The sequence below is a fragment of the Haliotis cracherodii genome, unplaced genomic scaffold, assembly GCF_022045235.1.
Source record: "Haliotis cracherodii isolate W230 unplaced genomic scaffold, xgHalCrac1.p SCAF_11, whole genome shotgun sequence".
Classification (NCBI taxonomy): domain Eukaryota; kingdom Metazoa; phylum Mollusca; class Gastropoda; order Lepetellida; family Haliotidae; genus Haliotis; species Haliotis cracherodii.
The window spans coordinates 38,406,155-38,417,961 of NW_027266266.1; the positions used below are offsets into that span (position 1 = coordinate 38,406,155).

General features: G+C 39.8%; 1 pseudogene; it reads right to left on the bottom strand.

Annotated features, from left to right (window-relative positions):
* Positions 1-5,097: 5,097 nt before the first annotated feature.
* On the bottom strand, positions 5,098-8,974 carry LOC139455072 (uncharacterized; annotated as a pseudogene).
* Between the last annotated feature and the right edge of the window lie 2,833 nt (positions 8,975-11,807).

The window sequence follows — 11,807 nt, forward strand, 5'->3', positions numbered from 1 at the left end:
TTTGTGTTGAACTCGCTTTGATGATAAATGTTTGCAGCTGAACACCTGTTATTATAGTTCCCTCCATGGGTAGCATAGTCTCCTTCTACACACACACACACACACACACACACACACACACACCATGAGTAGAATGAGTCCCCAGTAACGTATGCAGGCAACCGTGGCCAGGCTCGGTGACTTGGTTAATTACGTGTTATCGCACTCCAACGGCGTGGATTGTTGCTCTCCGGTTCGATCACTGGATTTTCTGGTTCAGGGACGATTATTTACAGGCCACGGTCAGAGAGTTGGAATATTGCCGAGTGCGGCGTCAAACAACAAACAACTGACAAGTACAATCGTTCCTTTTGTGTGAGTTGTACGAGGGTATTTACTAAAGTGCACGTCTTATGACATTGTTCATATTATTCCACTTAATTCGTTCGTCGTTAATGTTGAAAGAAGTTGTTGTTTTTTGTTAACGAGACGATTCCAATAAGTGCAAATCTCGTAGTTTACTGAAGTGCATGCTTTTCTTAAGACTATATTGTATAATAAATAATCTATAATATATTATATATTACACCCTCTAACTCTTTAATCTCCCAGTATTCAATATAAAACGAGTTGGGTAGGTTTTGGCAACTTCAAAATAAAAAAACGGATAATTAACATTAGGCACATAATATACGTACTCGATGAATCCGAATACATGAATGTTTTATGATCTTCAGTTTAAAAAACCACATCATATGTCACAAAGGACATTCGTTAAACATTTTTGATCTGGCATGCACGTCATCGATGTTCAGCAACATGAATATGAGGGACGAGGGCGTACATACCCCATGTAAGACGGCATGTTCTGAAGTGCACCGTCTAATAAGTGTATTGCATTTATGACATGTTTAATGTACTCTTGTTAGCAGGCTGATCAGTCTCTGGCGCTGACGCGGTTATATAATTTCACCGTGATGGTTATACGATTCACCCATCACGGTCAACAGTGGATTAGGACTTCATGAAACTTATTCACTATGGGGAATTATACCTGGGTGTATTGTGTGCGATTGTGTACTTGTGAAGGTCCTGTCTGGTTAGAATGCCAATACTATTTTTACAAACCTGTTTCCTTTTTTTCTCATTGTTACAATCTGACGATTGCATGTAGTAACTATGTGTCTTAATAACATTGTGTATTTGCATATTTGAAAAATAAACCTTCTCCTAGTGAAAGTATCCTTTCCCCTATTTCAGTATTCACAAAACATTTGTTACTGTTGGGATCAGACTACCAGCAAAGACAGAGTTGTGGTTCAATTCCAGTACAATTAAATCTGTAAAAGGTGACTATGCTTGTCGTAAAAGGCGACTAACGGGATCGGGTGGTCAGACTCGCTGACTTGGTTGATGCATGTCATTGATCCCAATTGTGTGGATCGATGCTCATGATATTTATCACTGGATTGTCTGGTCCAGACTTGATTATTTACAAACCGCCGTCATATAGCTGGAATATTGCTCAGTGCGGCGTTAAACAACAAACCAACCAACCAACCAACAATTAAATCTAAATGCTATGGTAAACCTATTTGAAACTCGTGTTTGTTACAACAGTATATTGCAATACTTAGAGGTTATTATGAGGCAATTTTAATACCATACCCACTTCAACCCGAGACCCCCATATCAGCCGAAGCTCGGGCGTTAATATGGAGGTCGAGGGTTGAGTTGGGGTATGACATGAAAATTGCCTTATAACAACTTTTTTTTATCATATACTATAACAAATTATATAAGATAGCGTCGCAATAAATCACAAAGCTCGATGAAGAGCGAAACGTTTATTTCACGATGAAACATTGTTTTATGGCATCCAAAAGCGGTTGAGATATGACAATCGGTATATATAGGTATAACGCCAACAACTCTGGAACCAGCGGAATTTAAAGTTTCCCAAAAGATGTTTTATATATTTTCAAAATTTTAATAGTGAAATGGGAATATATTTGATGAAAGGGTAAATATCGTATTTATTTTTTTATAAAATGAACTAAACGCTTTTCTGTATCGTCTATTCTATATGTTTACCAAGAAGGTAAATTCGTTTCTTCTCAGAACGGCACACGTCACGAGCGTATACTTGAACTATTGTGAATACACCTGCAGTCAATAACACTCGAAATACAGAAATCATTTTAATAATAATGTATTACAATGACAGTTCGCAGGAATGGGGATATGATAAATAAAATCGTCTTTTTTTTACACTTTTCCTGAAATGAAGATCAGGCATAAACAACGTTGTGTGTCTGAATCTAAAGACCCATATGGGCCATGTTATCATTGTTCAATAGACTACTTTCTCCATTTAATATAATTGTTTTCTTCACAACAGCTTTTTCATATTGTAGACAGTAAGTCCACATAGAGTTTCACTTGTTCTGAGGAGGTCAGCTTTGAAATAAGGGATACAAATATTACAACCCGTGTATTTCCACATCTTCCGATGTATTTTCCCCTTTACCCAAATATCTAACAGGAGCTGAGATAACCTAACACATGTTTCGATACAAGGTGACGAACTATGTTGCCGACGATAAGTATTATCGATCTATTGAAAGTAATCAGGTTTTCAGTGAAACGAAACGGACATTATTCCGTTGTCCTGTAAATGTAAATGCTTCGAGGGTTTGAATTGTAATGCTTAGCAAACATATATATAGTGTGACAGTTTTATTCGGTTGTGGGAGAGACTCGGCGACCTTAAAGCTTGCTTGTCATCGTTTCCAAATTACATCGGGGACGCATAAAGGCATTGGACATGCATTACGAGAAACTACAATTAATTAGACACAAGGAGTAGCAGGCAAAGAAGGAAATTGGCATGCATGTTCATATGCTGGGTATACTGTTATAGATTCTAATAAAAAGAAGAATTATCATAATGCGCTAACCTCCACGCAACAAAACATGCTGAAAGCGCAGACAACACACATACATATGCGTTAGGTATTGAGTGAGTGAGTGAGTATGGTTTTACGCCGCTTTTAGCAATATTCCAGCAATATCACGGCGGGGTACACGAGAAATGGGCTTCACATATTGTTCCGATGTCGGGAATCGAATCAAGCGAGGTGTTGTTCTAAGGCAATTGCAAGAACATTGTATTTCTTAAGCAATTGCTTGAAAGGTTCAGGCACTAGAGGATGTAAGTTTCATTGTGGGAATAACCAGCTGAAGTTTGTCACCTGACCGCAAGGTCCTAGATGGCTGGAACACATAGACAAGGCCATTGAGTTAAGATGGAGCTGTTCCATTCACACACTTGTACGTAAGAATTAGCAGTTTGAAGTCACTCTCGAACATCCAGTAACAATCATTGATACAAAGGGGGACAAATACACAATACAATGGGACAAAAAGAGGGGCATAGGCACAATTGGACACAAAGAGGCAGTTAGACCTTAGGGGGAACAAAAGGGAATTAGACCTAAAGAGGATCAATACACACAAAAAATAAACTAAATGGCATACAAAGAAGGAAACATGCACACACACTTAAAGAGGGAAAAACGCATAATTTGAAAGAGCCTAAGGAATCATAGAATAGTATACGTTCTACTGCATACTGTATAACATAGGTATAGTATAATACTTGTGGATATTGTCATGCATTGCGTACATGCACGCCGCTATATAAACGTAATAATCTTGGACGCGACGTTAAACCCCATTTCACCTCACCTATACCTGGAGACAAAGCTTTCGCACACACACACACACACACACACACACACACACACACACACACACACACACACACACACACACACACACACACACACACACACACACACACATATATATACATCCACGTCGCTCTGTAAGTGCAATAACCATGAAAGCAAAGTTCAATTCATTTCACCTGGGATCACCTATAGTATGCAATGATTCACAAACCAGAATCATTAACGCACTGGTCACTCTGCGATACTCAGCTGCTGGAACTGTTGTACCTCAGTAGTCCATGTCAGATTTAGTCTCTCTATGTCTATTTCTTTCAAAGTATTTTTAGTCTGTTTCTCTGTATGCCCCGTTGGTCTGGTCCTGGTGTACGTTCAATACGTTGCTTGCCTAGTATTTATAAGCCAAGTAATGATTTAAAGATGAACACCCCAGAACGGACTTTCACTTTGGGGTTGTGGGGGTATTAGAAGTTCCGTTTATACAAAAACCTTTATAGTGTGGTAAGATTTATATACTTCAGGAGTTAATGTTACAACTTGATGTTTAAAATAATAATAGTTTGTTTTATTCTGTGAATGAATAACCAATTCTCAACACAAACATTACATAAAATACACACATGTTCGAAAACACCTAATGTATCGGAAAGAAAACTAGCTACACTAGTTATGTACACAAACCAATTTTACAATTATCAAATATTCATCACTGAAACCATATTTCGTGTATTTTTGTAGGGTTGATCGTTATCAAATATAAACAATACGATGTAATCTACGTAAATAACCTTATTGCAAAACAACGGTGTTCACGTAAGTAAGATTTATTGATGAACAACTTCTTTATTACAATTAAGAGCGACGTGTCGGTGTAGCACTTGCTTGATAACAGTTTTAAAACCCACACCGAAAGGTTGCTCTTAATTGTAATAAAGAAGTTGTTCATCTAAAAATCTTATCCTTACGTAATACTCCAACTTCTAAATGCCAATCAAAGAAGAAAATTGTGCTCACAGTAACAAACTGCCGGCCCATGTTGAATGAACGCTGAATTGGAGGTTTTCAGAGATGGCGATGAATATCGGTTGCAAAAAGGTTTGTTAACAATATATTGTCCTGAATAATTTTTACACTTTTCTACTGTTTTAATTTGCGTTTATTATCGTTTGTTTCAATGAATAGAGTACCGAACATAAAGGATTTATAAACGTTACTAATTGTTTACACACGATTGTTTTCATGTCGAGGAATTCATTAATTTGTGGGGAAAGAGTTGGTATAGTAGAGGTTTGAAATGAAATATTCATCCTGTTTTGACCACTTTGAAGCATTCTACTGTATCATTGAAGAACATCCATTATAGAATTCACGGAATCAAACACAGGTGTAGAGTACTGCCCCCAACCATGCGTATGTAGTGCTGATTATACGGTACAGAGCTGTATGTCACATTAACAGCACCTACAAGAGGAGGATCACAGCCACTGAAGTAGATGGTGCCTCTGTACAGTCTTATGTTGCGAGGATAGGCTCTCAGTGTGGTCACCTCTGTACTCACATTATTGGACATTGTCATCTTCATGAATTTCCTCCCATTGTTAAAATACAACACACCAGCTGTCTGATCTAGAGTTACAGCAGACATACTACGTCCTGTGGCTAATGTTGCCAGACCTCGACCATCATATGCTACTGTGAACATTCTCTGGTTACTACACTAATATATCTTTTTTTTCCTTGTGTCAAAGGTTATTTGCCTTGTATAGCTTTCGTACTTGGATATGTCAATGGTGTCAGCAAAGTTTTTGTCCTGTGTGGACATGCGGCTGACTGTGTATCGGGGTCGATATGTGGATATGAATTCGATGTCCCGATCTTCATCCACTTCCATTCAAGTTGCCGCCACACCTATTTTTAGCACTGTCACGTGACTTGTATCCAGGGGAGATGACACTATCTTTTCAGGCTCGTGTAATCCTATGAGAAGTTTCTTCGTTTTTGCTATATAGGCGACAGATAACATCGTCCTCATGGAGAGAAACGGATATTCACTGAGAGAGTTACTGTGAATAGTGAGCTGACGGAAGTGATGCTGGGAATGTGACCAGTATGGAACAATCAGGATCCTACGTTTCTCCTCTTCTGGCCTGAGTGTCGTCATTGACATTGTCAACACAGGTGATCCGGATTTAGAGGTAACATGTTCAGCTGATTGAGCTGTTTTCAGTTGTGATATTTGGGACTGACACGTCTCATTCAATACTATAAATCGTTCAATATCTGTCTTGAGACTTGCAGCGTAAACATCACACTTCTGTAGTTCTATTTCAAGTCTGTGGTTTTCTCTGGCATATGTATCACTTGAGTTTTCTCCATTCCAACCTTGTGCCTTCTCCATGACAGATTCGTGAAACGCGGTCGTCTCGTCCTGGTATGGTTCGACGTTTTCTACACCTAAGTGGTTCGCGTAAGGTACAAGTATGCATTTTCTGGGTTATCATCACGTAATCAGTGTTGCGGGGCACCCGTGGTCACCATCTCCTTGGTGTCAAGAACACTCGGTTATCACCGTTTACCTGGTGTAGCTTGCAGTGCTATCATTGATTAAACTATGTCGCTGCATATATGCAAATATAGTGTTTCACATCTGCTTTCCCCAGATGCATGCAAAACATTATGTAATCAGGCGTTAAGAAAGCAGCGCCAGTCCTGCATGGTTTAGTTCCAGACTTACTATTACGATTACGATGTTACTCTGTTCATTGTGAGGCAAACAAATCTTCCTCGTGCCCCTAAAATTTATAATCAGAGAATTCTAATCATAATGTTTTGCCACACATAATCCGAATATTTCACTAAACTCAGTTCTACATTTTAGCATATCATTATTTCAAAATGCCTTCCGACAGTGATTAAGAAAGAAGAACCAATCTGTCATTATTAGGCCTCTGCTTTGTTGCCACTCTCCAATCAGCTGCTTCAAACGTAGGATTGTCTTTTTTGTTTCTTGTTTAACGCCGCACTCAGCAATATTCCAGCCCAGGACGGCGGTCTGATTATAATCATGAGCATCGCTCCACACAATTGGGATACGATGACATGCATCAACCAAGTCAGCGAGCCTGACCACCAGATTCCAGTTGCTTCTTACGACAAGCATAGTCGCCTTCACGGCAAGACGGAAGACCTATTCTATCCCAGATCTTCCTGGGTGGTATAAAGACGTGACAGTCTCAAACGCAGATAGTTATCGTGATTTAAATATTTTGAAATACTGAATTTGGTATTTTTATTGTAATATTAAAGCTCATCTTATTGACAGAAGAATAATTCATAGCCTTAGCAGGTCTGTGATTATTTTCTCACCTTCACTTAAATATTGTGGACCCATGGTTGTGCACATGATTTACACTATTTGTTCTATCCATCAGCGTAATGTATGTCTGGTGCATTTGCTAATGATGAAAGTATTTATACTGAAAATGAACTTTCTGTTTAATGTAGGTTTACCTATGATATTGTTCACATTGCGTTCATTTGCAATATAATTCGTTTGAATAATTGTAGAATTGATCTTGAGGCCCAAAGTGCAGATAAACTCTCTTTGTTTGTTATCCATAACACACTGGTTGATCACTGGTAACAGTATATTTTCGAACCCATCACAGAATATATCAAAGTCACAGCCGACAATAAAATTATTCTGCCCATCTTTTAGCGGATATGATCTGTCGTAGGATTCATGTTCACCCTAATCTCATCACGTTTAACAATCTGACTATATAGGGATAATTAATACTTGTCACTGGCCATCACTCCATTTAGTATAACGGAAGCCCATTACTGAGCTGCGAATGTAAATGTAATACAATACACATGCATTCACTGTGTCCTTGGTATCTTCTCTGAATTATATGAAGGTATAATTTGCGCAATTTAAGAGTCTCTTTCCTTCCCGTTTTGCTTTGATAGACCTTTGTTCAGTGCATGATACTGATGACAAGCAGCATGTTTTCAAGTTCTTTCATATAGTATGTGTTAAGACATAATAATTATCCCCGTAGGGACCCTGAAGTAAAGACGAACAATTTGAGTCAAAGATAAATGTGCTTACACACAGTTGATACGGCTGTCCTGAGATATATTAAAACCTTAAAAATACGTTTATCACTTGCTCACTCATTGATGGAATAATAGATGTGCCCTTGCAGTTAAAAAGTTCCGAAATTATTCTTTGATGGTGGTAGTAGGTTTTGGGTGAACAGGTGAACCAGTAACCTTGAACTCGGACATTTAGATATCCCTGAGTGGTTGATTTGCTTTCATATGATACAGGGGCGGTCGGGTATCCTAGTGGTTAGAGCGTTGGCACGCCACGCCGAAGACCCGGGTTCGATTCCCGACATGGGTACAATGTGTGAAGCCCATTTCTGGTGTCCCCCGCCGTGATATTGCTGGAATATTGCTAAAAGCGGCCTAAAACCATACTCACCCACTCACTCACTCATATGATACAAGAAAAGGACATTGTGTTCTCGTTGTGGACATCGTCGCCTCCTATGCTGACAAACAGGGTTTTGCTTTGGCCAGGACAAAGAACATTGAAACCGCAATATTGTTATTGTATTTGGGTTAATCCCTTCATTCATTCCTCATTGGAACTCAGGTTCACACAAAAGGTGGGCAAAATGTATAAAGGACGAGTGATGGGGAACAGCCATTTTATGTCTGTTTCAACATGGCGTCACAAAGCTGCAAGGGACGCAACTCCTGTAGTCTTCTATGTGAGTGATGCCTTTATCATTGCAATAGTCGTAACGGCAAGATTGCTCTGTGCAAGTGGGCCAATACACCAATACACCCGTGGCCCTCATTATGATCCTGGTTTTTCAGCACCATTATATTATGTTTGTGGGTTAGCTAAATGTAGGACTTAGTTGCTTGGTATACAGTTATATCTCCTGTACTTTAGCTTTTCTTGAAAGCCGCAATTAGAAATATTCCATATGTAATGATCCAGTGCTGCTAGACTGGCGAGGGCACGGTCTAGAAACTTTCAGCAGCTTGTGAGGCTGTATATATTGTTGGACAAGAGCGTGTTTACGCATCTCTCTCACATTTCGTCTCTCACGCATTTCATCGCTTTGGAGCCAGCGTTCATGTGAGGATGGCTCATCTTCCCTGATTCCCTGCTTCGCCCATCTCGGAATCTTGACCACTGTCGCCGCTGGGTTAATATACATTATCACTACTAACTTTTTTCCCGGGGAAGGACTGCCCAGGGTGGTGTTACGGCCTGTAAACACCGGGTTCGAGTCGAGTGTCTGTAGCTTCTGACCGCCCCGTGGTGTAGTAGACAGAGCATCTGCCCAGAGAGTGGAAAATCGGTGGTTCAATCCCACGGAACATGTTCCGAACAGTTGAGAAATGTTATTTGTTTGCAAAGACACACTTTCGTTGTGTGTTGTCATCTCATCATCAAACCAAGGTTAAAGTCTAGAATGTCAAATCGTCGCCAATTATCCGATAATGTTCCGATACCGAACGGTTACAATTGTGATGGGATATCGACGACGACCATCAATATCATTGTATGTATTTACACGCACGGAACCGGTATCTGTGTAAAAGACTTTAATCCTGTTTTGCCCAATCAGAATCAAGCATTCTTCACTGTCATGGTTGGATGTCCATTGTTGGATGTCCATCACGGAATCAACATATGAGTAAACCTTAAGTCACCTTCATGTTAAATATATTGACTGGAGAGTATATGCATCAGTGTTGTATGTCACATTACCTGATTCTTCAATAGATTCTATAGATTCTATAGCCACTGCAGTAGATGGTGCCTTTATACAGCCCCGTGTTGTTGGGCATAGCGTTCAGCGTGGGCACCTCAGAAGTGCTAGTGGTATCAAATAAACAAACCTGACCACAGAAGGAGAACTGTTTTGTTCAACGATGTATCGTACAATGAGCTGGTAGAGGAGCTGGTGTGTAGCGACGTCGCCAACTGCAAGCGGGAGGTGGTGGCGGTGGCAGCGTAATGATATGGGTGATGATTTCCCACACTGTTAAAACAAACCTGCTGCAAGTTCAAGGCTATTTTACGATACACAGTTATTATGAGGACGTAGTACAGTCGCATCTTGTTCCCATAATAACGGATCCCCGAACGTCACCCTGTAACACAATAATGCTAGACCTCATACAACAGAACAGCAATCCTATGTAACCACAGTGTCCAGGTTGTCTATTTGCCCTCTTAAGCGCCAGACATTAACGGTTTTCTGAGATGGGACGAGTTGGATTGTCGCGTGAGCCAGCGTCACTCTGAACCACAAACACTGTAACCGATTACGCATGTAGAGCAGGTAGCGTGGGGAAACATTTCCTGATGTGTGATCCGTGTTTATATTTCGTCCAAGGACATGTGCAAGGCAGTACTTGACGCCAATTGTTCGTATTTCGTGTAATATGTTCACATAGCACATCACTCTTAACTCATCATATGTTCAGATGAGCAGACACTGTGTGTTACTCCTCACATCAATATACTGATTAGGAGTTTCTATTTGCAATAAACATACATGAGCCTTTTTACCTTTTCAAGTGAATGCTCTACGGGCATACAACCTTCAAAACGATATATAAATTATTCATAGAGTCAAGTATTGTGGCTTGAACCTGTACGTCCTACCCTCGTCTGACCCTCTCCACAAATATATTTCGGTTTTGTACATAGTTCAAAGCGTCTATTTAATTCGGGCCTATGGCTCTATGGAACATCCATTATTGTGGGCACTCCCTACCTTTACCCATGCATCATGTCTTTAGAAGACGTATTTTCCACTGACAATCCCTCGTGAATGACGTCCTTCTCCTGAATACTTTAAACATTTCAATCTGTTTCCTAATTAATGTTTCATTAAGTTTTTCTTTGTTTACATGAAACATTTGAATGGTTTTAAAACAAGTTTAAATAATGTCCCTACGAAATATCAGCCGCTTACGCGTGGACGCTTAGTCGTTCTACGGTTGTTTCCATATGCGTGTGGTCTGTTGTGCTATGTGTCCTGTTTACACATGTATGGTCAATCATATTTGATATTATGAATACAGATGTATATATTTCCTAACTTTGCCCTTCTTTGGTGGGGCTGGTTTTCTCACACATCCGACGGGTGTCTGGTCGTAATTTGTATTCTACAACAAGGAATATTACCTTGTTCAAAAAAAGACAGGTAAATGCATATATGACAAATATTCACAAGCCCTCGGGGACACCTGAGTGTTTGTGCCACATTAGCCGCAGTAACAAGCGTATTTTGTCGGGAAGACACTGCCCGATTGTACAAACGGAACAACTCTCATTCATTACTACACACGCAATGTCACGGGGACAAGTAGACTTGCCAAGATGGATTCAAAATTGAGGTTATAAACTACTTCATAATTGCTGTAAGAATTATGGTACATTGCTTTGCATGATATTATTGACACTGTCTATATTGATATAAACAATGTTTTTGTGTGTGAATGAAACAATTTATTACGTACTTTCTTAATTCATCGTGGCTTAACCTCTACTGTGGAATATGCACATAGAACTGATAAACACTTAAGTCTCATGAACCTATTTGTGACGGTTTTACGCTCCTGTTAGCAATATTCCAGCAATATCATGGCGGGCCACAAGAAATGGGCATCCCACATTGTACCCAAGTCGGGAATCGAACCCGGGTCTTCGGCGTGACGAGCGAACGCTTTAACAGCTAGGCTACTCCAACGGTAATGGAAACATTGAAATATCTCTATCAAACGTTGTGTAGTATATGTGATATGTAATTTTCCTAGTTGACGTTGTTAAGGGCGAGGGAGGTAGCTCTATGATTCAGGTTCGTCGTCACGCCGAAGAAACAGCGATTGGCTTCACACATTGTACCTGGCCCATAGAGCTACCCCCTCGCCCTTAACAACGTCAACTGGGACAATTACATATCACATATACTACACAACGTTTGATAGACAATTACATATCACATACATACACAGCAATATTATACTATATTT